Source organism: Perognathus longimembris, chromosome 3 (assembly GCF_023159225.1).
Source record: "Perognathus longimembris pacificus isolate PPM17 chromosome 3, ASM2315922v1, whole genome shotgun sequence".
Classification (NCBI taxonomy): Eukaryota; Metazoa; Chordata; class Mammalia; order Rodentia; family Heteromyidae; genus Perognathus; species Perognathus longimembris.
The window spans coordinates 68,231,178-68,258,584 of record NC_063163.1 but is presented as its reverse complement, the minus strand read 5'-3'; positions in this window follow the sequence as shown (position 1 = coordinate 68,258,584).

Genomic DNA, 27,407 nt, shown 5'->3' with positions numbered 1-27,407 from the left:
AATGAGCGGGCTTGGTTGTGCCGCAGGGGGCAGAGCTCTGCATAAGATGGAGGCCCTGAGTTCAAAACTCAGTATAGAGGGCTGGGAATATGGCCTAGTGGTAGAGTTGCTTGCCTTGTATACACGAAGCCCTAGGTTCGATTCCTCAGCACCATATATATAGAAAATAGCCAGAAATGGCGCTGTGGCTCAAGTGGCAGAGTGCTAGCCTTGAGCAAAAAGGAAGCCAGGGACAGTGCTCAGGCCCTGAGTTCAAGGCCCAGGACTGGCAAAAAAAAAAACAACTTACAAAACTCAGTATAGAAAACTAAACAACAGGGGCTGGGGATATGGCCTAGTGGCAAGAGTGCCTGCCTCGGATAAATGAGGCCCTAGGTTCGATTCCCCAGCACCACATATACAGAAAACGGCCAGAAGCAGCGCTGTGGCTCAAGTGGCCAGAGTGCTAGCCTTGAGTGGGAAGAAGCCAGGGACAGTGCTCAGGCCCTGAGTCCAAGGCCCAGGACTGGCAAAAAAAAAAAAAGAAAAAGAAAACTAAACAACAGCAACAAAAAAAGCCAGTCCTGCTGTCCAGCGAGGTATTTCTTCACTTTTTGTGCCAAGCAGTAAGACACCAGGTTGCACTTCCAACCCTTTACCCGAGTCTCTGTCACTAAGTATCCAAATCATTGCTTCCAGATTCTGCCTTTTGAGTAAATCATGCGGCACAGTTCAGTGTTTTAGGGGGTAAGAAAAATCTCTCTGCCTGTCTCTCTGTCTCTGTCTCTGTCTCTCTCTCCCTCTTTCTTTGTGCTTGTGCTGGAGCTTGGGTGCTATCAAAGAGCTATTTTTTCTCTTTATCTCTGTCTCTCTCTTTCTATAGTACTAGAAATGCTAGACATGCTTTTCATAGAACCACCACACCCCTTATCCTAAAGATCTTGTGTTAGAAAAGAATCATGCAAGGCTGGAAATGTGGCCTAGTGGTAGAGTGCTTGCCTCCCATACATGAAGCCCTGGGTTCGATTCCTCAGCATCACATAAACAGGAAAAGCTGGAAGTGGTGCTGTGGTTCAAGTGGTAGAGTGCTATCCTTGAGCACAACGAAGCCAGGGACAGTGCTCAGGCCCTAATGAAATACATATTTATAAATGTGGTAAATATTACACATGGTTAACTATGCATTTACAATTGTAATGATCATACATAATAAGATGCAAACTTTTACATACATGTTATAAATGTTTCATTTAACATATACTGATATTATGTTTTAGTAATATAGTAATGTGCTCTGTATGTGTATGTGTGTGTGTGAGCACGTGCATGCATGCGCCAGTACTTGGGCTTAAACTCAGGGCCTTGTTTTTGCTCTAGGCTTTTTTTTTTCTCCTGAGTAGCTAAGCTTATATGGCATGGCACCTAGCTGTAATATGTTTAATGTATATTTGAATTATACCCCCCCATGTGAACATACACAAATACCTTCCATACTGACTGCTTTGATATGAAGTGAAAAAAATAAAGACCGTTCAAATTGCTGCTAGATAAAGATTAGCGTTGACCAATCCTACATTGACCTGAGAGAAAAGCAAGAATCTAGCAGGGTGCCGGTGCTCACACCTGCAATCCTAGCTACTCAGGAGGCTGAGATCTGAGGATTGTGCTTCAAAATCAGCTTGGGCAGCAAAGTCCACAAGACTCTTGTCTCCAGTTAACCAGCAAAAGGCCAGGAATGGAGTTGTGACTCAAGTGGTGGAGGCCTATCCTTGACCAAGTTGGCTCAGGGACAAGGCCTGGACCCTGTTCAAGCTGTACAACTGGCATTAAAAAAGAAGAAAGAAAATGACAATCAAAAATGAAGCCACACAGCCCTGGACCACATGGCCCAATTTCTCCTCCTGTGTGCTTAGCCCAATTTTGCAGGTGTGGAAACTGAGGCCTGCAGTTACTTGCGAGGCAGTTGCATACCCAACTCACACTGGATCTGTGGCACCAAATGGCCCATAGAGGAGTAAGGAGTGGGCATGGGGTGCCAGTCCTGTGTCTATTTATTCTGTGTATGTTTACCCCCACCACCGTGATGGCATCTCCCGTCATGGCTGTGTTGAAATGTGTTCATCCTCAGGCCTGGCTGTTACAACAAAGCCGCCCTCAGTGGTGGGGGACAAATTTGTGTGCCCACTGGTTTCCTTCCTTCCTTCCTTGGGTGCACACTTGTCGATGGGATGTTTCTCAATGGAAGCGCCTGGATGTGAACGTCTGCATTAACTGTATGTTTTGCGTTTCTCCTGGGTAAACACCTGAGGTAACGCACTGGCTCATGAGGTGTTAGGTGGATGTTTAACTTTTCAAGAAACAGCCAGACTGTTTTCCAAAGTGGTTAGACCATCGCCATGGTCACCAGCAAGCACCAAGGGATGGGGGTAGGGGAGGTCGAGGTCGAGATAAAGCCAACCACACATAGGTAACACCACATGAAGACCCTGGGAGGATGGCGAGCAGAGGGCCAGTCAGATCACAGTGGTGGAGGGCGTGGTCATCTGGGAAAGGCATGGCCAGGAGGAGCAAGTAAGCCAGCTGGGTGAGGGCGTGGTCAGGATGAGGACCGGGCTATCTGAGGAAGGAGTAGCCAGGGTGGGAGGGCGTGGTCAGTTAGGGCGTGGCCAGATGATAGAGGGTGTGGCCAGACGGTGAAAGGCGTGGTCAGTTAGTGGAGGGCGAGGCCAGACGATAGAGGGTGTGGCCAGATGGTGAAAGGTGTGGGAGTGACCAGAGGGGAGGGCGTGGCTAGCAAGGCATAGTGAGGAGGCGCGGGCGTGGCCAGTATGGAGAGGGCGTGGCTTTCCTGGAAGAGGGCGTGGCCTAGGGAGGGTGTGGCCCAGTGCTTCACCACTGCCAACCACACAGCTCCGCGGTTCACGGGATGGGAACCGCTGAGGAAGGAGGGCAGCCTCGCAGAGCTTGTGGCGACCCGTGTCACGGCGTGTGCCGGTGACACGACGTTGATTCTTGCAGGCTCCACACTGAGCCGCAGGGAACCGGCACGTTCGTGCCAGGTGAGTTCAAAGTGCGTGTCGTCCATTAACCCAGGGGTCAGCACACCGTTGTTGGTTTTTTTTGTTGGTTTTTTTTTTTTTTTCCGGGAAGAGCCAGAGAGTAAATATTTTCAGTCAGACACGCGATGTTAGCCGCACTTGCACAACTCTGCCCCGCCCCCGTCACACCCGCGAGTGGGCGGGGCGGCGTGCCAGTGACTCCGCGGAAACAGTGCCACGAATGGCGGGCAGGCTCGCGGACGGCTCACGTGGCACGGAAATCGTCTTCGTGACCCTCAGTGACTGGTAACTAAAAACAATCCTTTGCTTCTGTGATGAAAAAATACACAAGTGGCCCACGCCTGTCATCCCAGCTACTCAGGAGGCCGAGATCTAGGAATCGCAGTTCGAAGCCAGGACGGGAAGTTAAGTCCGCGAGACTCTATCACCATTGAACTACTCAGAAAACGCCGGATGTAGAGCTGTGGCTCCAGAGGTAGAGCGCCAGCCTGGAGCAAAAGCTCAGGGACAGTGCCCAGGCTGTGAGTTCAAGCCCCAGGACCCAACCACACCAAGAACATTAGATCCTTGCACTAATCTTGCTTGTTTTGTATGTGCCTGTGTGCCGGTTCTGGGGTTTGAACACAAGCCGGTGCACTGTCTCTTACCTTTTTTGCTCAAGGCAAGCCATCTACCACCTGATCCATAGCTCCACTTCAACTTTTTGCGGGTTAACAGGAGATAAAAACCTCATGGAGGGCCTGGGAATGTGGCCTAGTGGTAGAGAGCTTGTCTAGCATGTACGAAACCCTGGGTTCGATTCCTCAGCACCACATAAGCAGAAAAAGCCGAAGTGGTGCTGTAACTCAAGTGGTAGAGTGCTAGCCTTGAGCAAGAGGAAGCCAGGGACAGTGCTTAAGCCCTGAGTTAAAGCTCCTGGACTGGCAAAAAAAAAAAAAAAAAAAAAAAAAAGACTCGTGGGTTTTTCTGCCCAGGTTGGTTTCTGATCCTCAGATCTCTGCCTCCTGAACAGTGCGAATTACAGGTGTGAGATATTAATGCCTGTCTTGAACCCTGTGTTTATTTCCTCTGAGTCCTGAACTAGAACTTGGTATCTGACCCTTTCCTTCCATTCAAAGGTGCCTTACCACCTGAGCCACACCACCAACCCCCAAACCTTGTATTTTCAAAGGCCTCACTTTACAGATGAACCAGCTGAAGGGAGCACACAGAGGTTGAGAGACTCCATCAATGCCACACAGAGGAATTCCCAGATTTGAATTGGGGCAAGTTGACTCAGAGTTATCTTTTTACACCCCCTCCCCATGGGCTACCTACTTTCTCTTAACTTAAAAATGTAAAAGTAAGGGGAAAATGGAGGATAGGGGACAAACAAAGAGATAAGTGGTTAAAGCTGGTGTTAGGTAGTGGCAATGTAGGCTGGCTTTAAATTGGGGGGTGGTCTATATTTCCCCCTGGTCTCCATATATTTATAAGAGTAATTACCACTGAGGGTGTGGGGTGGACTCTCAAGACAGCGCCCACCCCTCCCCCCACCCCAAGCAGCTTGGCTTAGCTTCTGGAGACTTCTATGGCAAAGCATCTCTACCCAGCCTGGTTGCCTGGGGAGCAGCCAGGCGGTGGAAGCTCTCATTATACCCATTTTATGAAGAGGAGGAAATTGAGGCTCAAGTGGTCCTAAAGCCCTATAAAACAGCTTCCGCCGTGGGGGCGGGGTGTCCTCGATTACCTACTTCATAGCAAGAGCCCTAGGCCAGGTGTGTGTGGGGGGGGTGGGAATTGTTAATGTGTTTGACAGGGAACCCCTGCAGTGAAGAATTAGCTCTGCTGGGGTGGACGTCCCTGAAGGAGACCCCAAGAGTGGGCTCCAGAGAGGACCAGGCAGAGTCCCAGGCATCGCCTCTGACCACCCAGAGCTGAAGTTTCCAGAACTTGGACAACCTCCAAGAATGCCACTTACTCCTTGCTGCAAGCCCAGAGGGACTGTGGGCCTCATTTTCCCCTCTGGGATTTGTAGAGCCCCTCCTGGGCCCTCTCTGCCTGTTTGTGGAAAGCGTACCAAGGCTTTCCACTCGGTGCCACCCTGCCATTATGATCAGGACCCTGCTGCCCCCGGCCCCATGGTCTACTGGGGGGGGGCCTGTGAAAACGGCATTAGATTCTTTCCTCCTCTGCCCACCGCTCTCCACAGCGCCCACCTCCCTCAGGGGCAAAGGCCACATCCTCCTTGTAGGCCCCAGGGCTCTGCACCACCAACCCGGCCCTTCCCTGCTCCTTCCTCTCCTCCATCCCTCTGCTCCACCCACATTGGCTTCTCACTGCTCCTCCAACAAGTCAGACCCAGGCGGGCCCCAGGGCCTTTGCATGGGCTGTGCCCTCTGCCCTGGTCACTGTCCCTTCCATGTGGCTTTTCCCTTACATTCACCTCCTCCACCTTCACCTCCTCAGGGGCTAGCCTGTGTTAGATGCTCCATCAATGTTTAACTGGAGACTTGTTGGTCTTTTTCAGACTCATTCTGGCTCTGACAGGGTGATCTCCAGGCCTGAGGGCCGGGCATGGGAGCAGGGAGCTGTCCCAAACTCAAAGAGCTGGCAGGAAAACAACTGGGACTCCTGCCACCAACAAAAGACTTGCCCGCATCCCTCTACCAGGGCCCGTGGGCTTCATCTGGGGGTGGGGCCTGACTCACTAGGACATGCTATTGGCTGGGACGTATGCAGCTGCGCTGTGATTGGCTAGCAATTCAGGCGCCGCCTCCGATTGGTCATCCCTCTAGCTGCCCCCTTCGCCTGCGGTTCCATCTTGAGTGCTGGCACCCAGTTCCTAGCCGTGCTCGCCTTCCCGGCGGGGCCCTCGGGGCGCGGAGGTGGCAAGTGCCCGGGCATGCCAGCACGCCACCCTCGGATTTTGCAACGGTGCCATGCCCCGGACTCCGCTGCCAGTTCCTGGAACCCTGGCAGGCCCAGAGGTGTGTTGGCTACTTTCCCTGCCCAGGTGTACGCGGGAGTGTGCTCTGCTGCGCAGGCGCCTGGGAGTGCGGCCCGACCTGGTTGGCGCCCCCGGCCTTTGCTGTGTGACGCCGGGCCAGAGCCTGTGCGTCTCTGGGCCTCCACTGTCTCCTGTGGGAAAAGGGAACCCGGAAGGGGCAACGTGGTGATGGAGTCGTGGGACATGTCCAGGGTCATTTTTGGTCATCGTGGAACAGTTGACATTGAGGCCCCTGATGGGAAGCGGGATCATGTGGCACATTCTAGAATGTACAGCACAACCCTGGGCCTAGCCGGGTCTTAGCAGGAAAGCTGAGCAGTTAGGGAGATGGCTTTCCAAGCTCAAGGCTGTGTATTCGTATCAACAGCTGTTTTTTTGCCTGCTGCCTGGACCAGGTCCTTTCTAGAATGTTCTTGGGCAGCCTCCTGGAACCTGGAGGGGACGAACCCTGGGACCATGGCAGGCTGGCGGCCCCCTGGGAGTCCAGTCTCTCAGGTTCCCATGTGGCTGGGCCTTGTCACCCTTTTTGACAGCTGGACCAGTCTGGCACCAGTGACTCACGCCTGTCATCGGAGCCACTGGAGAGCCTGAGCTCCGGGAATCCGGGTGCCGGGCAGCCGGGGCAGGGGTGCCCTGCAGGGGGGAGTCCCGAGATTTCCTCAGCCGCCAGTCCCGAGCACCCACAGCGGCCTTTGCACTCACTACTGCTCCTCCCGGGGCCTGGGAGAGGCCATCCCTGTGCCCATTTCTACAGACAGGGAAACTGAGGCCAGGACCTCCAGGCACACGCACAACAGCACACCTGTCCCTCCCTTTCATGGCCACATAGCGAGACCACTGGAAGCACTTCCCGGCTCCGGAGGCTGCGATGTCTGGCCGAGCCGGGCTGGGCTCTGCCCTAGTCGCTTGCTCCGTGGGTGACAGGATGAACACAGGTCTGAAGCGGCCCCGCGTGCGCCCGCGTGGGGAGGAGTGGGAGCCCAGCCGTGGGCCGCAGAGCCGGGCCGGGCCTCCGCCCCGCGGGCCGCGCATGGCCACCTGGGTGTGGGCGCCATGTCTGTCGCCTGCAGACTGGCAGCGGCCTGCACACGCCAGCCGAGGGGGCAGCCCCCCCCAGGAGCTCCAAGCCTGGCATTGCGCTCTGCAGAAGGGGAAACTGAGGCCCCCGGTGCCCCGCAGCCAGGGAGGAGGGGGGGCGGAGGGCGCAGGGGGCAGAGCGGCAGGCAGGAAGCCGGCGGTTACCCGTTGGCACTGCGCCTTCCGGCGGGGCTGGAGTTGCTCAAGGAGGGCGTGGCCGACGCCCCGCCCCCACCCGCCAGAGCAGCTGCCCGGAAGGGAAACTGAGGCTCAGAGCTGGAGCTTCCACCCCGTCCACCCTGTGGCGCCCTAGTGTGAGACCCTCTCGCGATTTTTCTCCCTGCGCTCCTCGGCTCCGTGTTGCAGTCCCAGCCCTGCGACCCTCTGCTTGTGAAAACTTGCCTTGTTTTACCCAGCTGTGCAACGGTCCCGTTTTGCTTATCCCCCTTTCTTTTATTTTTCCTTAGCTGGCACTACTGTGTGATTCGAGGCCCTTGCTAGGGGCCAGTGCCAAAGCTCTAGGCCTCAGTTTCCCCATCTGGAAAGTGATAACAGTCCTGCAGTGACAGCATCTTGCTGGCCACCATGTCGGGGGACAGTACCCAGGTGCATGGCCCCAGACAACTTGCAGCAGGGCAGGGGAGCCATGGACACCTCTTGGGGTTCATAACAGGCCATGTTCATAGGACACCCCCCTTTCTGTGTCTGTCTGTCTGTCTGTCTGTCTCTCTCTCTTCTACCAGCCTTGGGTCTTGAACTCAAGGCCTGGGCACCATCTTGAGCTTTTGTGTTCAGGACTGGCACTCTACCGGAACCATAGCTCCACATCCGGGCTTTTGCTGGTTTATTGGACATAAGAGTCTCATGGATGACTCGATGTAAAGAAAGTGCTAAAACAAAATTCTCATTTTCAGGGCTGGGAATGTGGCTTAGTGGTAGAGTGCTTGCCTAGCATGCATGAAGCCCTGGGTTCCATTCCTCAGCACCACATATATAGAAAAAGCCAGAAGTGGCGCTGTGACTCAAGTGGTAGAGTGCTAGCCTTGAGCAAAAGAAGCCAGGGACAGTGCTCAGGACCTGAGTTCAAGCCCCAGGACAGGCAAAAAAAAAAAAAAATCTTCTCGGGGACTTTCCTGACTGGACTGGCTTGAAATGGTGGCCCTCAGATCTCAGCTGCCTGAGGACCTAGGATTACAGGTGCGTGCCAGTGCTCAGCTGGCTTGCAGGGCTCTTAATAGGCAGGTTTATTCTCAATCACCTTGAGGCTGGCATCACAAGGATCCCATTTTGGGGAAACTGAGTCACAGAGAGAGTGAGCCGGGACCCCAGGACCCTTACTCCAAGCCTCTCCCAGTCTTTCCTGTCCAGGCTGGCTTTAAACTTCAATCCTCAGATCTCAGCCTCCTGAGTAGTTAGGATGACAAGGTGTGAGCCACTGATGCCTGCCTCCCTTCCTCTTCTCTGCTTCACTGGAAAAGCCCTGGGTGGGGGCTGGGGGGTAAGGTTTGGGGGATTCTGGTCTAGCTGAGGAGGTTCCAACTCATTGGGCAGGTAGGGTCATTGCTAGGATCCAGGCCCCACCACTCAACCTAGAACCAGCCTGAGCCTCTCCTGGGAAACAAGATTGAGGGACCAAGTACATGCAGTAGGCGCTAAATAATTGCACATCTTGGATGCTTTGCAGATCAGAGCTGTGCACATCATACTAATGACAGAAACTAGTGATGGCAACATTCCTCTTCCTGGGGTTTGTGTTCCGGGGGTCCCCTCCCATGGGGAAGATGGGGACATAGGGCCTTTCCCAGCAACTTGGTTGCAGAGACCCAGTGTCTCACTGACAATGTGGCCCTGGTGCCTGGGGCGAGGCACACAGCCTGGGCATCCTGCTCACAAGTGGCCAGGGTGGAAAGGTATGGGGACTGAGTGTGGCTCGGGGTAGGGTGCTCACCTAGCATGCAGGAAGCCCTGGGTTCCGTTCCTCGGCACCACACACACAGAAAAAGCCAGAAGTGGCGCTTTGGCTCAAGTGGCAGAGTGCTAGCCTTGAGCAAAAAGAAGCCAGGGACAGTGCTCAGGCCCTGAGTTCAAGCCCCAGGACTGGCAAAAAGCAAACAAAAAAAGATATGGGAATGAATCCCTTTGGGACAATTAACGTATATAAATAAAGAGGGGAAAAGACACACATGGAGCTTGGGGTGCGTGCTCAGTGGGGAGGAGGCTAGAAATGCACAAAGGAAAGAGGAGCAAACTTCAATTATCAGGGACCTGCTGGACAGAGCAGGCCGCTCTCCTGGTCCTGTGCCTCCCTCTGTCGTCCAGTATGTGCATTGCAGTCCCGGTCACCGCTTGGCTGTGGAATGAACCCCTGAAACCCCAAGCTGCTCAACTTGTGTGTGTACGAACGTGTGCGTGTGTATGTGTGCGTGTGTGCGCGTGCACCATTCCTGGGACTTGAACTCCGGGCCTGGGTGCTGCCCCTGATCTCTTTCACTGAAGCCTAGCGCTTTACCACGTTGAGCCACAGTTCCACTTCTAGTTCTCTGGTGGCTCATTGGAGATAAGAGCCTCACAGACCTTCCTGCCCAGGCTGGCTTTGAACCTCCATCCTCAGATCGCAGCTCTCAGCCTCCTGAGTATCTAAGATTACAGGTGTGAGCCACCAGTGCTCGTCTCCCTGGGCCTTTTCACTTAAAGGTGGCACTCTACTACTTGAGCTATAGCTCCATTTCCAGCATTTCCAGGCCCATTGGAGATAAAAAAAAATCTCATGATTTTCCTTCCTGGGCTGGCTTTGAACCACGATCTTTAGATCACAGCTTCTGAGTAGTTAAGATTACAGGCATGAGCCACTGGCAGCTGGCTTGATCTGTATTTATGGATGTATATATGGGTGTATGTAATTTATATTTGAATCTTTCATCCATTTATGATGTGCCACAGGGAAGAAATTTAAGTTTTTCTCAGATACCTAAAAATGTTGTCCTAACCTACGAGAACTCCACAAACTAAATCTGAGGGGGGTTAAAAAAAAAAAAAGAAAGCAAAAAGTTAGCAACCAGGACTAGTGATTCACGCCTATAATCCCACCTACTGAAAAGACAGAGAATAGATAGAGGAACTTAGATTTGGGGCCAGCACAGGGGGGAACGTCAGTGAGACTCGTGGTGGCGCGTGCCGGCTATCCCAGATGGGAGGGAGACAAAAGGAGGTTAGTTCCGACTGGGGCTGGCAAGAAACAGGACAAGAGGCGTGGCTCAAACGTCAAGGGCTTGGCCCCAAACAGGGGGCCTGTCTCAAGCAGGAGGGCGTGGCTCCGTTGGAGGCGTGGCTCTAGCCGCAGGGGCGTGTCTGTGGGCGTGGCTCGCATCGTGGGGCGTGACTAACGCCCCATTGCACCTGCTAGGCCCTGAGTTGGAACCCAGCACATCCACCAAACGGGATAAACTCCAGAGCCCACGTGAGCACAGCAGATTCATACCGACAGGGATGGATTATGAATACATAAGGAAAGGGCGGCGCACAGAGCGATCTTCCTTTGGCAAGGACCAACAAGCAGAGTGGGCGCTGCCTTCCCTGGGCAGAGGGTGCGGGGTGGGGGGGTCCTGGCCTTCGGGATGAGCTTCTAGAGGACGAAACAGAGCTGGGGACCCCACATTCCCCTACCACTGAAAGCCAGCAGACACTCCTGCGGGGGGCCACGGCAGCGCCTGCCCTCCACCTCCCCCAACCCACAAGCTCAGAGGAGTCACCGGAAAATGTCAGCGGAATCCACAGAAAAGCTCTGAGAACCTGCCCAGCGAGAGGCCCCACGGCCCGGGGCAGGAGGCTGGAGGACATGGACACGCGTGGACCTCGGGCCTCGGTTATGAACACTGCCGGGACACAGTCTCCACCCTTTTCCTTTCTTGATGGCTCAGGGGGTTTTGGTTTCTTGTTTTGTTGGTTTTGTTTTTTGGAGCTGGTCATGGGGCTTGAACTCGGGCCCTGGGCACTGTCCCTGGGCTCTTTCACTCAAGGCTAGCGCTTGAGTCTATCACTTGAGCCATAGCTCCACTTCCAGCTTTTTGGTGGTTCATTGGAGATAAGTGTCTCACAGACTTTGCCTGGGTTGGCTTTGAACTGTGATCCTGGGATCTCAGTCCCCTGAGCAGTTGGGATGACAGGCGGGCGCTACCAGCACCCAGCAGCTTATTTTTGCTTTTGTTTTCAGTCATGGTCTCCTTATGTCACTCAGGCTAGCTTCAAACTCATGATTCTCCTGCCTCAACCGGGACTACAGGCGTGCGCCACCAGGCCCGGCCGGGTATTAAAGTTTTCTGTAAAATTTTAAATCATTGCCAAGTGAAAGATTTTATTTCCTTGTAAGCTGAGCCATCAAAGAAGTATCAACTGCTAATTGGGAAAGCCCTTAAATGAATCACCGCCTAATTCTGCCCTTGGGGTGGGTTCTGTCTGGAGGGCGATGGGCTCTTCACAGCACTGAGTTCGAAGATGGGGGGGGAGGGAGAGCGTCTAGGAACAACTGTTTAAAAATCACCGCTGGCGTCAGCTGGCACAGAGATGGGGATTCAAGCAGCCACCTTGAGTGCTGTCTGTATGATGATTCATTCATTCATTCATTCATTCATGTAGTCACTAAGCATTTGCCCAGCGCCTACTGTGCACTCATGAAGCTGAAGGCAGGAAAGCCCAGAAAAGGCAGGGCAGAAACCCGTCTCTCCGTCTCATTCTGCCAGTGGGTGTGGGCATATTCTAGTATTCTTATTAATTATTATTATTTAGCAACTGAGCTGAGCAGAACCTAGAGGGAACACTGGAGGATCTAATGGTCATGCCAGGCCTGTCCAAGATGCCACAGTGGATGAGGAACAGCTAAGGATAGATGGAAACGCACCACAGGCAGAGGGCACAGTCTGTGCAAAGGCCCTGGGGCAGGTCAGATCCTGGCCAGTGGGAGGAGTAGAAGGAAGCCGGTGTGGCTGGGGCAGAGGAGGAGGGGGGACAGAAGAGGAAAGTGAGGCAGGAGGGGAATGGTTCAAGCCCCAGGACACACACTGAATGTGGTTTTTCTTCCTTGCTCAGTGGGGAGTCTGGACCTCCAGAGAGGCAATGGAAGTTCTGGCTCTTGTTTTTTTTGTTGTTGTTGTTGTTTGTTTTTTCTTTGTCAGTCCTGGGGTTTGAACTCAGGGCCTTGGCACTGTCCCTGAGCTCCTTTTATAGCACTCTACCACTTGAGCCAAGAATCTTCAGATAAGAAGCTCACAGATTTTCCTGTCCATGCTGCCTTCAACCACAATCCTCAGATCTCAGCCTCCTGAGCAGCTGGGATGCCAGGCGGGGCCACCAGCAACTGGCAAGTTCTCGTTGAAATCCCTCGGTTCCAATCAGTGGATGAGAGGACAGACATGAGTGGGCAGATGCCCCGTGGTCAGAGGCCACAGGAGCTGAATGGCCTGAGGACTGCTTGGAACCTGGGGACAAAGGGGGGGGTCAGGGGACTCAGGCCGAGCAAAGGCCCTGTGGCCAGAGGCGATGCAGGGAGGGATACAGGGCGTCTGTCTGGGGGGGCACAAGGCACCTCCTCTCCTCCCCGAGCAGCCATCATAGCTGCCATCCCTCCTCCTCACCTGCATCCCTTCTCCCAGGCCCCCAGCTCCCAGCCCCCAGGCCCTGTCTGTCAATGGGTGGCACAGCCCTGCTGGTGGGCGCCCCGTCCAGCTGGTAGCAATCCCCGCAGAGCCGTCATTAAGTGCCAGCCGGGCGGCGCTCCGCCAGCACACAGGCACTCGTTTAATTTTCCACCCATTTGTCTGCGGTAGGTCCCCAGACCCAGCCGCGGGGGTGGGGGATGGGGCCTGACCTGCCTAGGGGCGCGGTGGGGGAGGGGCCCTGCCGGCCGTCTGTGCTTGCTCTGGACAGGGAGACCTCACCTGAACACTGCCAGCTGATTCCCGCTCCTACCATCACCCACCCACCCATCTGTCCTGTCCATCCATCATCCACTCATCCGTCCATCTGTCTATCCACCCATCATCCACCCATCCATCCATTTGTCTATCCATCCATCTGGCACCCACCCATCCATCCACCTATCTGTCCATCTTGCCATTCAATCCATCTATCCACCATCCATCCATCATGTATTTGCCTGTCTGTCCATCTACCATCTCTCCATTTATCCACACATCAGTCCACCCATTCATCCACTTATCCACCCATCTGTCTATCCTACGCTCTGTCTGTCTGTCTGTCCATTACCCATCCACCTATTTGTCCATCCATCCATCTGTCCATCCATCCACAGTCCATCATCAGGGCTGGGGATATGGCCTAGTGGCAAGAGTGCTTGCCTCGCATACATGAGGCCCTGAGTTCAATTCCCCAGTACCACATATATAGAAAATGGCCACAAGTGGCGCTGTGGCTCAAGTGGCAGAGTGCTAGCCTTGAGCAAAAAGAAGCCAGGGACAGTGTTCAGGCCCTGAGTTCAAGCCCAGGACTGGCCAAAAAAAAAAAAAAAATCATACACAGTCCATCATCATCTTCTACCCATCTCCCTGTCTTATCTAGCCACCCGTCCATCTGTCCATCCACCCACCTATCCGTCTGTCCGTCCGCCCAGGCGTCCAATGTCCCTCCATCTCCCCTTTCCTGGGACCACTCTGTCCCCATCACCCTGTTTCTCAGTTAGGTTCCAGGCTGGGCACCCTGTGTTCCAACCCAGTCTCGTCTATCCCCACTTCGTGGACATGACCTGGCCCCCATGGCCTACGTGCCTCCGTTACCCCTCTGCGGAGGGGCTGTGTTGATACCACCTCTGAGGGGGAGGCAGATGACTTGGTGGCCCTTGAGGGTGCCTGGCACGGCCCAGCCTCCTGGCCTGGCCTTGCTCTCCAACCCACCCCCCTCCAGCTCTCCTGGCTCCCCCTTCCTCCTCCCTGCCATGCCCGCCTGGCGCTTCGGGAACATTCCGTGGTTTGCTGCAGACTGTCCGGCTCCGCGGCGCCTTAGATGTGGGCGCAGTGGGCGGCGGCTGGGCGACTGCGGGCCTGGGAGATGCAGCGCCCCCAGACCCCCACATAGGCAAGGGCGCAGCATGTGTGGGGCGGCGGGCGGCAGGGGCCCGGTGCATGGAAACCGCGGGCGGGGGAAGCACCCCCCAGCTCCCCAGCGCTTCCTGTCAGCGCCCCCAAACCCTGCATGACCTGCCCGGCGACTCTGCCCCCCTCTTCCCTCTGCTTCTCCAATGTGCCAGGCACCGCACTGCCCCAGGGCCTTTGCACGCGCTATGCCTGTGTCCCTAAACGTCTGGTCCTTTGAGCGCACGCAGTCCTCAGAGTTCCCCTTCCTGTCCCCAAGTTTCGCCTTCTGTCCATTTGCCTTTCCTCATCGCAAGCACAGCTCTCGCCCCAATTTGAAGTGATCGTATCCACTGTCTGTTTTCTGTGATATCTTTTTTCCCCATTATGTATTTCCTACTTACTGTTTCTTCTAACCAGGCTGTGAGTCTGGGCAGGGCAGGGCTACTGGGTCTCTCTGGTTCACCGCAGACTCCGTAAGCGGTGCTCATTGAAAGGATGGACCCACCACGGAAGTCCTTCTGCAGACTCACCACAGTCCCTCCTGCTTTGCCTTTGAGAATATCGCACCGCCCCTGAGCTGACTGGCTAGAGCCAGAGGCTCGAGGCTGTCAGCTCACCGGGGTCTCTGCAGAGACTTTGGGGATTCTGATTTTGGTCACCCCATTCTCCAAACAGGGAAATGGAGGCAGAGACCGGCCACATAACACTTTTTAAAAAATGGCGAGCCGCACGGCCTCCGGAGCTCTGTGCTCTAGGAAAATACAAGCACGATCCACTTTTAGCCGGAGCCGGCGGCACCCACCTGTCATCCCAGCCCCTCAGGAGGCCGAGACCTGAGGCTCACAGTTCAAAGCCAGCCTGAGCAAGAAAGTCCATGAGACTCTTACCTCCTTAAGCAGCAAAAAGCTGAAAGTGGAGCTGTGGCTCAGCTGCCGGGGCGCCAGCCTCGAGGCCTAAGGCCCTGCGTTCAAGCCCAGGGCCGGAAACACAAAAAATTCATTGGCATGGTTGGAGCCTGGCCAAAGGATGGGGGCGTGGCAACGCGAAGAGGGCGTGGCCTAAGGCGGAGGCGTGGCTTAGCGTGGGCGGGGCTTAAGTGCTGGGGGCAGCTGTTCAGCCCGCAGGGCATCTGAATCTGAGTTCCAATCCCAGTCCCGACAAAATGCTCCCTCTTTTGCCATTTGCATAGGCGAGTCTATTCCGGGCTGCACACACTTAAGTAGATTCTATATGCTGAATTTATTTATTTATTTTTCATTTTTGTTTTTCACCTGTCTCAGGGCTCGAATTCTGGGCCTGAGCACTGTCCCTGAGCTTCTTTCGCTCAAGACTAGCACTCTGCCTCCTGAGCCACAGCTTTCTCCAGAGGTTCATTGGAGACAAGAGTCTCAGGGACTTTCCTGCCCCCCTTTGAACCAAGATCCTCGGATCTCAGCCTCCTGAGTAGCTGGGAGGACAGGCGTGAGCCACCGGTACCCGGTGCTGAATTTATTTTACTCATTGACTTCTGTTTCGTGGCACTTTGGAATGGAACCCAGGAACTCTGCCTTGCTCGGCTTGAGCTCAAGGCTGAATGACATTCCCCCCTACCCCCCCCCCACCTTGCTCTGTAGCCCAGGCTGGCCTGGGCCTTGCAATCCCTAGGTGCCGGGATTATAGGCAGGAGCCACCATACCTGGCTTCCTCTTGCAGTTGTCAAAGAAAGTCATATTGAAGTATTTGAAACACTGCAAGTTTGGTATGCCTGGCTCTGAGCAACGTAACCCTGCTTAGAATCGGGAGTCAGGGCGCTGAGGTGGAAATCTTCCCTCACGCAGCTTGCTTGCTCTCAGCTGGTGCTCTCCTGCTTGAACCATGCCACCAGCCTGGCATTTTGCTGGCAAATGGGAGATGGAGTCTCATGGACTTTTCCACCAAGCCTCAGGTGGCTAAGTGAATTAAACCTAATTCCTCCTCCTAGCTTTTTTTTTTCACCCTCCTATGCTGAAATCTTGAACTAAAGCCTGCCCTATCTTCTCTCCTCTGCTGTGCAGACTGCAGCTGGACTCAAACCCATAACCTCCCCTGTATTGGTTCCTATGTCTAAACATCCTTCCAAGTCTCACCTGTCCCCCCATCTCCATCTCCAGCAGCCAAGCACCCCTGGTTCCCAAGGGAAGCTAAACAATGCAACATGCATGTTCCTCTTCCCACAGCCCTTCGTGGCTCCCACCTCCCTCAGGACCAATGCCCAAGTCTTCCCTGCAGTCCCCAGGGCCCTGCACAACTTACCCATCCTCCCTGCCTCCCCTCCCTCCTCCCTCTGCTCCAGCCAAGCAGCTGCTTCGGTGTCCCTGTATGCCCCTCCCCCAGGTCCTGCCCCAGGACCTTTGCACACACCACACCCCCCACACCACATGCTGCTCTCTCAGCCAGGTCTCAGCTCAGATCCCCCTCCTCGGAGAAGCCATCTCAGCACACCCAGGACCCCTCAGTTCTCCGGCTCCATTTTTCACCCCGATTCCACAGTCATAAATACTTTAAGCACCAATATTCTTAATTATCCATCTCTTTCCCTTGACAGCCAGCCGAGACAACTGCAACTTCTGTCTCCCTGCATCGCCCCTGGACAGCCCATGAGGGTGAGGACCGAGTAGCTGCTCAATAAACACCGAGTGAATGACCCTCGAGCACACGCAGCGCTGCATGACCACCCAAGAGAAGCAGGGGGTTCTAGAATCAATGGAAGTTCTGAGGGGACCCCACATGGCATGAGCTGCCACCCTCCAAATCTTGAGGCACAATTGTCACCCTCTCCCCCAGCCCCCAGCTCCAGAGCTGTGGACCAGAGAGGTCGCGGCGTTCTGCAGAGCCAAACGGGGAGCCAGACGCCCTGGTCAGACTCCACAGCCAGGGGGTGGGGGAACTCACTGGACACCCGAGGCTGGCCACAGAACCCGGGGTGCTGGACTCCCAGTCAGCTGGGATCCCCAGCTATCTCCCTTCATACTCAGGACACCCCGGAATCACTTCTCACTCCATCCGGCCAGGTCTCTGCTCAGGGGACGTGGCCTTACTCCCCGGAAGCTTCTAGAAGGGTATTTAGTGTCTAGCGGGGGGGGGGGGGTCACAGTCTTCCCCTCTGAGTTGAAGCGGGAAAAATCCTCCTCCAGCCCCCTCTGGTACTGGGAGGCAGTGATAAAAGCGTCCCCCAACTTTCTGGGGTCCCAGGGTATCTGGCCGGGGTCACCCAGCCGGCTCCCCTCAGCCCCTCTAGAGCCTCCCCTGCACGGGCCTCTGCCTCAGTCCTGCAGCCAGGGACCCCCCCCCCAGCGCCCCGTGGCCCCGGCTCCCCCAGCGCCCACAGTCCCCAATTCCCCCAGCGCCTCGTGGCCCCCGGTCCCCCCAGCGCCCCATGGCCCCTGGCCCCTGGCCCTCCCCCCAGCGCCCACGGTCCCCAACCCCCCCAGCCCCCCGCGGTCCCCAACCCCTCCAGCGCCCCGTGGCCCCCAGCCCCCTTCCCTGCAGTTTCTCTGCCTTGGGGCCCCCGCTAGCCCCCGCGCCGTCACTCACCATCCACCACAGTTTGGCCGTCACGTCGTAGCACAGCTGCCATTTCACCGACGTCGTCTCCCCGGGCTGGCCGGCCCCGGGAGGCCCCGGCACCTCCATGCTGGGTTCCGGAGGCCACCGAGAGAGCCAGGCGTGGGGTGTGGGGCGCAGCGGGGCCACCCGCACCTTGGGAGGCGGCTGCAGGCTGCGATCCGATCTGTGAATGAGGCTCTCTCTGGTTGCCCCCTCCGCCCCCCGGAAGGGCTGCGGCTGCTCCCGCCCCGGCCCGGCCCCCCAGCACCGCCGGGGACGCGAAGGGGGGACGCTGGGGTGCTCCTCTCCCGCCCTGCCACCTCCCACAGCCGCCCCCCCCCCCGCCCCGCTGCTCCGTCCTGCTGTGAAGGGAGAGCGGCTTCCCTGGGAGTGGGGTGCAAAGACCTGGAGCGGGAATCGCAGAGCTGGAGTTGGGGTGTGGCTCTGCGGCCTGGGGTGCACGCCGGGCCTCTCGGGGCTTCCACCTCCCCGGGATGAAAATGGCCACTTGGTTGGACCGGCATGGTGGCGCCCGCCTGTAATCCCAGCCGCGGAGAGGCAGAGGAAGGAAGACAGCGCATAGTGAGATCCTGCCACGAACACCAAAGCAGGCAGATAACCAAAACCACAGCCACCACCACTGCCACCACCACCAACACAACCACCACCATCATCTGGTTTTCCTTCTGAACAAAGACAAGGGAGGGGGCCCTTTGGTTTCTTTAGCTAAGCATGGCTGCAGGGCTCTGAGGCACCAACTGTGCGGTCAAGCTAAGGTTGGGAAGGTGCCGGCCATTGGCTTTCCTGGACTGGACGTTTGGTCCTTGCACATGCAGCAGGTGAGAGTCAAGGTAGACCGCGGGAGGAAGGTCCCGGGGGACAGGTCCCCCACTGGCTGTGCAGTGGTGGTGCTGGGGTGCGGCTGGAGCACCTAGCCTCGGCTGTCTGGGTGGAACTTGTCCATGTGGAGGCGATGGCAGGAACTGGACATGTGTGGTGCAAGTGTCAGCCCAGGGTGGGGAGATTTCTGTCAAATGCAGCCCCAGTTCTTCCCAGCTCCTCCTCTCCTCTCCTTGGTACCCTTGGGTGAGGCCAGAATGAGGCTTATCCTAAACTCCTACACATCCCTCAAAACCCATCAGATGCCCACCCCGAGACAGTCATTCAGAGACAAAGGGAACCTGAAATCCAGAGGCAAAAGTAGGGACAGAAAGAGGAGTGCCCAACCTTGCCCCATGAACCACCCCCCCATGCCAGCCAGAGCCTTGACAACAGACATTTACTGAGCACCTACTATGTGGAGTGTTCCCCCTTCACATACCTGGCCAAGAGTCCTGGGAGACCGCATGATCACACAGGGAAACTGAGGCTCGGAGAGGGGAATGTCTTGCCCTGGGTCAGACAGCTGGTCTGCGCAGCTCCTTCCCTTCCTCCTCTGGTCTGGTCAGAGGGGCCCACTGACCTTTCTTTATCCTTCTTGTAGGGGATTTAAACTGGAGGGCTCAGGTTGGCTCAGCTGGTGTTCCACCGCTTGAGCCATGCCTCCAGTCTGGCTTTTTGTTGGTTAATAGGAGGTAAGTCTCATGAACCCATCTACCTGGGCTGGCCTCAAATCTCGATCCTCTAGCTCTGGGCCTCTTGAGATACCTAGGGTCACAGGTCTGAGCTTTCTTTCCTGTCTGTCTCCCCCACAGCAGCGCGCGCCCCAGCTGCGACTACGGTACCACCATGCGGTTTGGGCACAATTACGCCCCATGCGTGTGGCTGCAGCCAGGCATCCTGAGGGCGGGGTGGCCCGGGGCCTAGGGAAAGGCAGATGTGGGAGGCAGCCTCCAACCAGGGTGGAGACAGACAAGACACAGAGAGGAGACAGACAGACACAGAGAGCAGACAGAGAGACACAAAGAGGAGACAGACACAGAGAGCAGACAGACAGACACAGAGAGCAGACAGACACAGAGAAGAGACAGACAGACACAGAGAGCAGACAGACCAACACAGAGAAGAGAGACAGACACAGAGAGGAGACAGAGGGGAGACAGACAGACAGGACAGAGAGAGACAGAGGAGAGATAGACACAGAGACAGGAGAGAGAGAATGAGCGCCAGTGGGCCAGTGACGAGCTAGTCATACCAGTGTCTACCCTTCTCCCCCTCCCTCCTGTGCCTCCATTCCCCCAGCTGCTGACCCAGGAGGCTGGCGGGGTGGCCTGGCCATCTGCCCCCTCCTCCTCTGTCTGCACTGGGTAAACAGCACTTTCCTCTTGATCAAAGCCTTTGTGTCAAATGACTTGCAGTGCACTTAGAGGGAAAAACATGGGCTAGTGCGGTGGCGCATGCCTGTAATCCTGGCAATCTGGCAGTCTAGGGGCAGAGGCCTCCCTGCCTCCCTCCTCCCGCCCTCCTCCTTTCCACCCTCCCCACCTTATCACCCCAACCACACTGCACAAAGGCTAAGAGGAGCAACAGTGTGTGTGTGTGTGTGTGTGTGTGTGTCCCACAGGGAGCTGTGGACATGGCAGCAGGTGGGGACATGCATGGAACCCGAGTCCCAGGGAAGAGGAGCACAAACTACATTTCCTAAATTAAAAGCCCGGCTCAGAAAGTAACAGAATGAATAGATGGATGGATGGATGGGTGGGTGGGTGGATGGATGGATGGATGGATGGATGGGTGGGTGGATGAGTGAGTGGATGATGGATGGCTAGCCCCCAAACCAAACACCGACAGGCTGTGCTCACAAATGCGGAAGACTGGGCTGAGAGCCAAGCACCGGCTGACATTTTTGTTTTGTTTTGTTTTGTTTTTCTTGGTCCTAGACAAAGACTCGAACTCGGTACCTGCGGCCGCTTTCTCTTTGGCACTCTACCACCTGAGCCACGTCTCCAACCGGGTGGTGACATTTGTTCATCTCAGCACCCGGGAGGCTGAGGCCGGAGGGTCAGGAGCTGGAGGCCAGCGAGAGCAAACACAAACCAAAGGGTCAGGTGTGACTCACACTCTGTGGGTGTGGCTAGTGGGGCGTGGCTTCACGGGGACGTGGCTCTGCGGTAGTGGGGGTGCGGCTCAGTGACTGAGGCTCAGGGAGTGGGCATGGCTCAGCGGCAGGGGGTGTGGCTCCGCGATGGGGGTGTGAACCGCGATGGGGTGATATTCTAGCCGTGGGCGTGGCTCAGCGGTAGGGGCGTGGCTTCAGCAGTGTGGAGAGGCTCAGTACTAAAGTGTGGCTCCAGCAGTGGGTGTGGTTAAAGCTGGGGCGTAAGGGAAGCTGGGCGTGGCTCTGGGCGTGTCCTAGACGTGGGCGTGGCTCACTGTTGGGGTATAGTTAATACTGTGGAGTGTGGCTTGTCTATGGGGCGAGGTTATACAATGGGGGTATAGCCCACCCAGTGAAGTTGGTTTTGGAATCAACGTACCCAGGCCTCTCTGGCACAGGAGCCCCTCATTTCTTCCCCTCATTCAGAACCAAAACACCTGAGCCACAAACAGCAATGGATAACAAAGCAAATGAAGGTTGTACTCTTTGTCTCTGTCTCTCTCCCCTACTTGGGTTTGAGGGCGTGGCTCCCCAGCATTCGTTGGGGGAGGGTGGTGAGGCTGATGTCAGCCGTCTGTGATTTAGACGAAGCCACATCTTAAGATGTTGATAGAAAAAGGCCGCCAGCCCAGAATTCTCTACCCAGTGAAATGTCGCTGGATAATGAAGGAACAAAAACGAACACAAATGGAGGAAAGTCAGAATTAGCAAAGGCTGTAGTTTGCAAAGGCCCAAGTGTTGGAGGCTTTGTCCCCAGGGTGGAGCCTCTGAGAGGCCAGGCCTAGAAGGAGGAAGTGAGGTCATAGCGATATGGCCTTCATGGGGACTGTGGGAGCTCTTTCTGGTTCCTGCCTCTTCTCTGTGCCACCCACACCCAGAATGTGATGCTTCTCCTTTCAAGCTGTGGGCTGAAACCCACCGTAGGGAGACTCCATCTCAACCAGAAGCTGGGAGTGCTGGTGTACACCTGTCATCCCAGCTACACAGGAGACTATAGGTAGGATTGAGGTCTAAAGATGGTACTGGGCAAAAATAACATTTTTTTTTGCCAGTCCTGTGCTTTGAACACAGGGCCTGAGCACTGTCCCTGGGCTTCCTTTTGCTCAAGGCTAGCACTCTGCCACTTGAGCCACAGCGCCCCTTTTCTATATGTGGTGCTGAGGAATCGAACCCAGGGCTTCACGTATTCGAGGCAAGCACTCTACCACTAGGCCATATTCTCAGCCCCCAAAATAACATTTTTTCGGTTCTCTAAGTTCTTTCACTCAAGGCTAGCACTCTACCACAGCGCCACTTCTGGCTTTTCCTGATCTTGATCTTCCTGGCTCAGCCTCCTCAGTGCTGGAATTGTAGGTGTGCATCATCATGCTCGGCTTAGGATTTTATTCAAGGGAGCTGAGAGCCATGGAAGGCTGTGGGTGAGGAACAGAGGGACCTGAACCAGTGTTCATGGGTTCTCACTGCCTAATTCAGAGCACAGACTGTGGGTTGGAAGGTGAGAAGCCCAGAGCCCAGGACAGATGGCTCTGGACAGAAAATGGTCAGCAATGGGGAAGGATGCAGGGGAGCAGGCAAAGTGTAAACCCTTGCTCATTAAAGGCAGAGAGGACAGGACTTGCCCACTGGACATAGAGCTGACCAAGGAGGAAATATCCAGGGCTGCGAATGTGGCTTAGTGGTAGAGTGGTTTGCCTAGCATGCACGAAGCCCTGAGTTCGATTCCTCAGCACCACATACACAGAAAAAGCCAGAAGTGGTGCTGTGGCTCAAGAGATAGAGTGCTTGCCTTGAACAAAAAGAAGCAAGGGACAGTGCCCTGAGTTCAAGCCCCAGGACTGGCAAAAAAAAAAAAAAAAAAAAAGGAAATATCCAGAGCTGGGCGCCAGAGGCTCACACCTGTCATCCTAGCTACTCAGGAGGCTGAGATCTGAGGATTGTAGTTCAAAGTCAGGCAGGGCAGGAAAGTCTATGGGACTCAATCAACTACCAGAAAACTGGAAGCAGTGCTGTGGCTCATAGTGGTAGAGCACTAGCCAAAGAGCAAAAGAGCTCAGGGGCAGCGCCTAGGCTCTGAGTTCAAGCCCCAAGATCTACAAAAAAGAAAAAGAAGGAAGAAAGAAATGAAAAAAGAAAGAAATATTCAGGGCAATAACAGCAAACGATGTGATCTGAGCACCTGAAAGACTGAGCCCCCTCTCCTCTCTTGGACTCCAGCTGGGTTCATCAGAGACCAAGGGAGGCAGAGAGAGAAAGATCAGGGTGGACGGACTGTGCAGCCTCGGGCCTCTCTCCATCCTCAGCAGCCAACCGCCAGCCCGCACCAGATCCCCACTGGCCAGGCCCGGAGCTGTCCACGACCCCTGGTACTGAAGTCCTGATTCTGAAGCGGTGCTGGTGTGCCTGGCACGCACTGAGGCCAGAACACGAATCCCTGGACGAATACCTGGACCTCAGCCGGGATGGCCAAGCTGCCCTGCTGCCATCGCTCTCCGATGGCTTCTGTGTCCCGCACACCCCAAACTTACCTCTTAGAAGGTGTGCAAACTGAGGCCAACCTTTCTCCAACATAGGTTCCTGCGCCTTTAAGGATCACTTCACACGTCACGCCTGACGTCACAATCGCTGGGGCTGGGGGTGGGGGGCTTGAGTCTGTGCCTGAGCAGGTGGGGTGGAGAAGGTTGGGGTGAGCTTGAGACACTGCTGTGGGCGTGGTCGGGGAGATTTGTGGGGTTTCTTCCTGCAGTGACCCCAAGAAACTACAACCGCACATGACTGGGGCTTTATAATTGCTTCTTGACGCCCAAGCCCCGTGTGAGCCATGTCAGAGTTCATTTGAGTTGGGGGGGAAGACCCTATTTTTTTTTGCCTTAGAATTTTATATAATAACAAAGACTGTCAATCATGCACCCTGGTTACATAATTTTGGTCTACCTGATCATGGGGGGCGGTTATCTCAGGAGCTCCATTTTACAAATGGGCAAACTAGGACTTGAAGGGAGAGAATGCAAGGTCCAAGGGCATGGAAACTTCAGGTTAAGCCACATGCCCGTGGTGCATGTCAGTAATCCCAGCTACTCAGGAGAATGAGATCCAGAGGATCGTGGTTCAAAGCCAGCAGAAGCAGAAAAGTCCATGAGACCGAGTTGCTCAGCAAATACTGAGGATGGAGTCTGGGTGTCTTCTGTGTGCCAGGAATCTCATCCTGTTTCTCCTGTAAGATCATGACATGCCTCACATCCGTCTTCTGAAGTGTTTGTTGTTTGCCAACTAATCAGGACCTACCTAATTCCTACCCAGCCATCTTGTCCAGGGCGATTCCCTGAGCTTACAAGGTCATGTGCATCTCCATTACAACTCAGCACCTCCAAACTTCAGGGTGAGAAGCAGGGGGACTGTTCCTGGCAACAAAGAGAGGCCTGGGGAGCAGGAGAATAGGCAGCCCTCACCCTGTAGGCTTTCAGGGACAGGCCCAAACATTTGCATCCCAGGAGACACCAGGGGTTTCTCTCTCTCTCTCTCTCTCTCTCTCTCTCTCTCTCTCTCTCTCTCTTTCTCTCTCTCTCTCTCTCCCTCGCGCGCGCATGCGCACGTGTCAGTCCTGAGCCTTGGACTCAGGGCCTGAGCACTGTCCCTAGCTTCTTTTTGCTCAAGGCTAGTACTCTGCCACTGGAGCCACAGCGCCACTTCTGCCTTTTATCTATATTATGTGGTGCTGAGGAATCAAACCCAGGGCTTCATGTATATGAGGCAAGCTCTCTGGCCACTAGGCCATACTCCCAGCCCCACCAGGGCTCTCTCTTAGACTACTGCCCCAAGCACTCAGCACAGCACCAGCATATATTCTGGGCTTAATAAATGTTAATTTGCTCCCTATAGAAAGATCTATAGGGGCTGGGAATATGGCCTAGTGGCAAGAGTGCTTGCCTTGTATACATGAGGCCCTGGGTTCGATTCCTCAGCACCACATATACAGAAAATGGCCAGAAGTGGCGCTGTGGCTCAAGTGGCAGAGTGCTAGCCTTGAGCAAAAAAGAAGCCAGAGACAGTGCTCAGGCCCTGAGTTCACGGCCTAGGACTGGCCAAAGAAAAAAGAAAAAAAGAAAAAAAGATCTATACTCCTAGCAACTCGGAAGGCTGAGATATGGAGGCTTGCGGTTCAAAGCCAGTCCAGGTAGGAAAATCTGTGAGGCTCTTATCTCTAACCACCAAAAAGCCCCATTTTAAAAAATAATAAAGCTCCAATAGTGCACATAGGCATAGGCTTATGCTGCCCCCTGCTGGCCAAGAAGCCGTTCTGCAGAGCTGATTCTCTGTTCCCTCCTGGCTGGACACCCCTGAGAATCATGAGTTGTATTCCATTCCACAGAGGGCAAACTAAGCCTTACGGTTGCCATGGGGATGGCATGTGTTCACACCCACCCCACACCTGGGTGGCACCTGCTCAGTACCTGCTCAATAAACTCCAGCCAGCCACCTTCACTCTTAGCAGCCTGCTCCCCTCCCAAGTCACTCACCCACAGGAATTTGCCAATCTTATTGGCCACAAATGGGAATCTGCACTATGCAGAAGTTTAAAGCTCAGAGAATAGGCACTCAAAATCCTGAGTGGGGGCTGGGAATATGGCCTAGTGGCAAGAGTGCTTGCCTTGTATACATGAAGCCCTAAGTTCGACTCCTCAGCACCACATATATAGAAAAAGCCAGAAGTGGCGTTGTGGCTCAAGTGGTAGAGCGCTAGTCTTGAGCAAAAAGAAGCCAGGGACAGTGCTCAGGCCCTGAGTTCAAGCCCCAGGACTGGCAACAAAAACAAAACCAAACAAAAAATCCTGAGTGGAGGTTGGGTGTGGTAGGGTACACCAGCAACTCAAGAAACTGAGGCAGGACAGACGATTCTGAATTCTAGGCCAGCTTGAACAACATAGTGAGACACTGTCTAAAAACAAAAATCCTAAGTGCTCAGCTGGGCACTGATGGCTCACACCTGTAATCCTAGCTACTCAGGAGGCTGAGATCTAAGTTTGAGGCCAGCCTGGGCAGAAAGTCCATGAGACTCATGGCAGAGCACCAGCCTTGAGGAAAGAAGCTAAAGAACAGTGCCCAGGCCCCATGAATTCAAGCCTGAAGATGGAACAACAGCAAAACCAGCAAAATCACTAAGCCTTGGGCTGTGGCTCACAAGCTTGCTTAGTATAGGACATGTAAAGACTCCATCTCTAGTACCACAAGAAGGGAGGGAGGGAAGAAATACAGAAAAATAATAATCCCTAGTCACCCCCAGGTTCACCCATTTGTGTATATGTGTACACACATGTGTGCATGTGCTGGTCCTGGGGCTTGAACTCAGGGCCTGGGGGCTGTGTCTGAGCTTTATTGCCCAAAGCTAGTGCTCTACCACTTTGAGCCACAGCTCCACTTCCAGCTTTTTCTGTGATTAATTGGAGATAAGAGTCTCACAGACTTTCCTGCCTGGGCTAGCTTTGAACCATGATCCTTAGATCTCAGCCTCCAGAGGAGCTAGGATGACAGGCACGAGCCACCAGAACCTGGCAGATGTCTACTATCTTACCCACAGTTTGTTCCACATTTGGATTGTGTCATTGTGGAAGAGGATGTCACACAATGCAGCCGACAAAGAGGGCAGGATGAAGTCTTCTCCAGAAAGGTGAAACACAGGCTGTCAGATCTAGTGAAGCCACTCCCAGGCAAACACCCAAATATACAGAAACCCAAATATACAGAAATATGCACATGGAGCCTCGTACAACACACCTATAGGATGTGTGATTTCTAGCAGGTGAAAATAACCCAAATGTCCACCAATGGAGGAAATGAACACTTAAAGCCATGTGGTTCGCCTTCACAGTGGAACATTACTCAAGAATGAACAGGACTAAGGCTCCGACCTATGACTATACAAGGGGCCCTATGGCCACCATGCTCATGAAAAAAAAACAAAACAGATTTTTTTTTAAAAGAAAAGGTCCCAGGGCTGGGAATTTGGCCTAGTTGCAAGAGTGCTTGCCTTGTATACATGAAATACATGAAGCCCTCGGTTCAATTCCCCAGCACCACATATATAGAAAAGGCCAGAAGTGGCACTATGGCTCAAGAGGTAGAGTGCAAGCCTTGAGCAAAAAAGAAGCCAGGGACAGTGCTCAGACCCTGAGTTCAACACACAGGACTGGCAAAAAAAAAAAAAAAATCCTACAGGGACAGCAATGGAGGGACAAAGGTGCAGTGGTGCTCATTAGACACTATTTTGAACATGAGCTCTACAACTTGTGGGTGGGGATGGGAGGGGAAAACTGGGAGACAGTAGGGGAAGGGGTAACACTGTCCAAAAAGAAATGTACTCTACCTGACTTACCTAACTGTAATCGCTTGGTACATCACCTTGATAATAAAAAATGAAATTTTGTCTTAAAAGGGCCCCACTGTGTGTAGCTCCGTTGATAGGAATTGTCCAGAACGTCTTGGGGGTCACCGCAGAGAACCCCACAAATATCCCTGAGCTCGCCCCAGCTCTTAACCTTGCCCACTCGCTTCCGGCCCCGCCTACAGACACGCCCCTCCAACAGCCTATGGGAGCGAGGTGAAAGGGAGCAATCTGCATATTCATG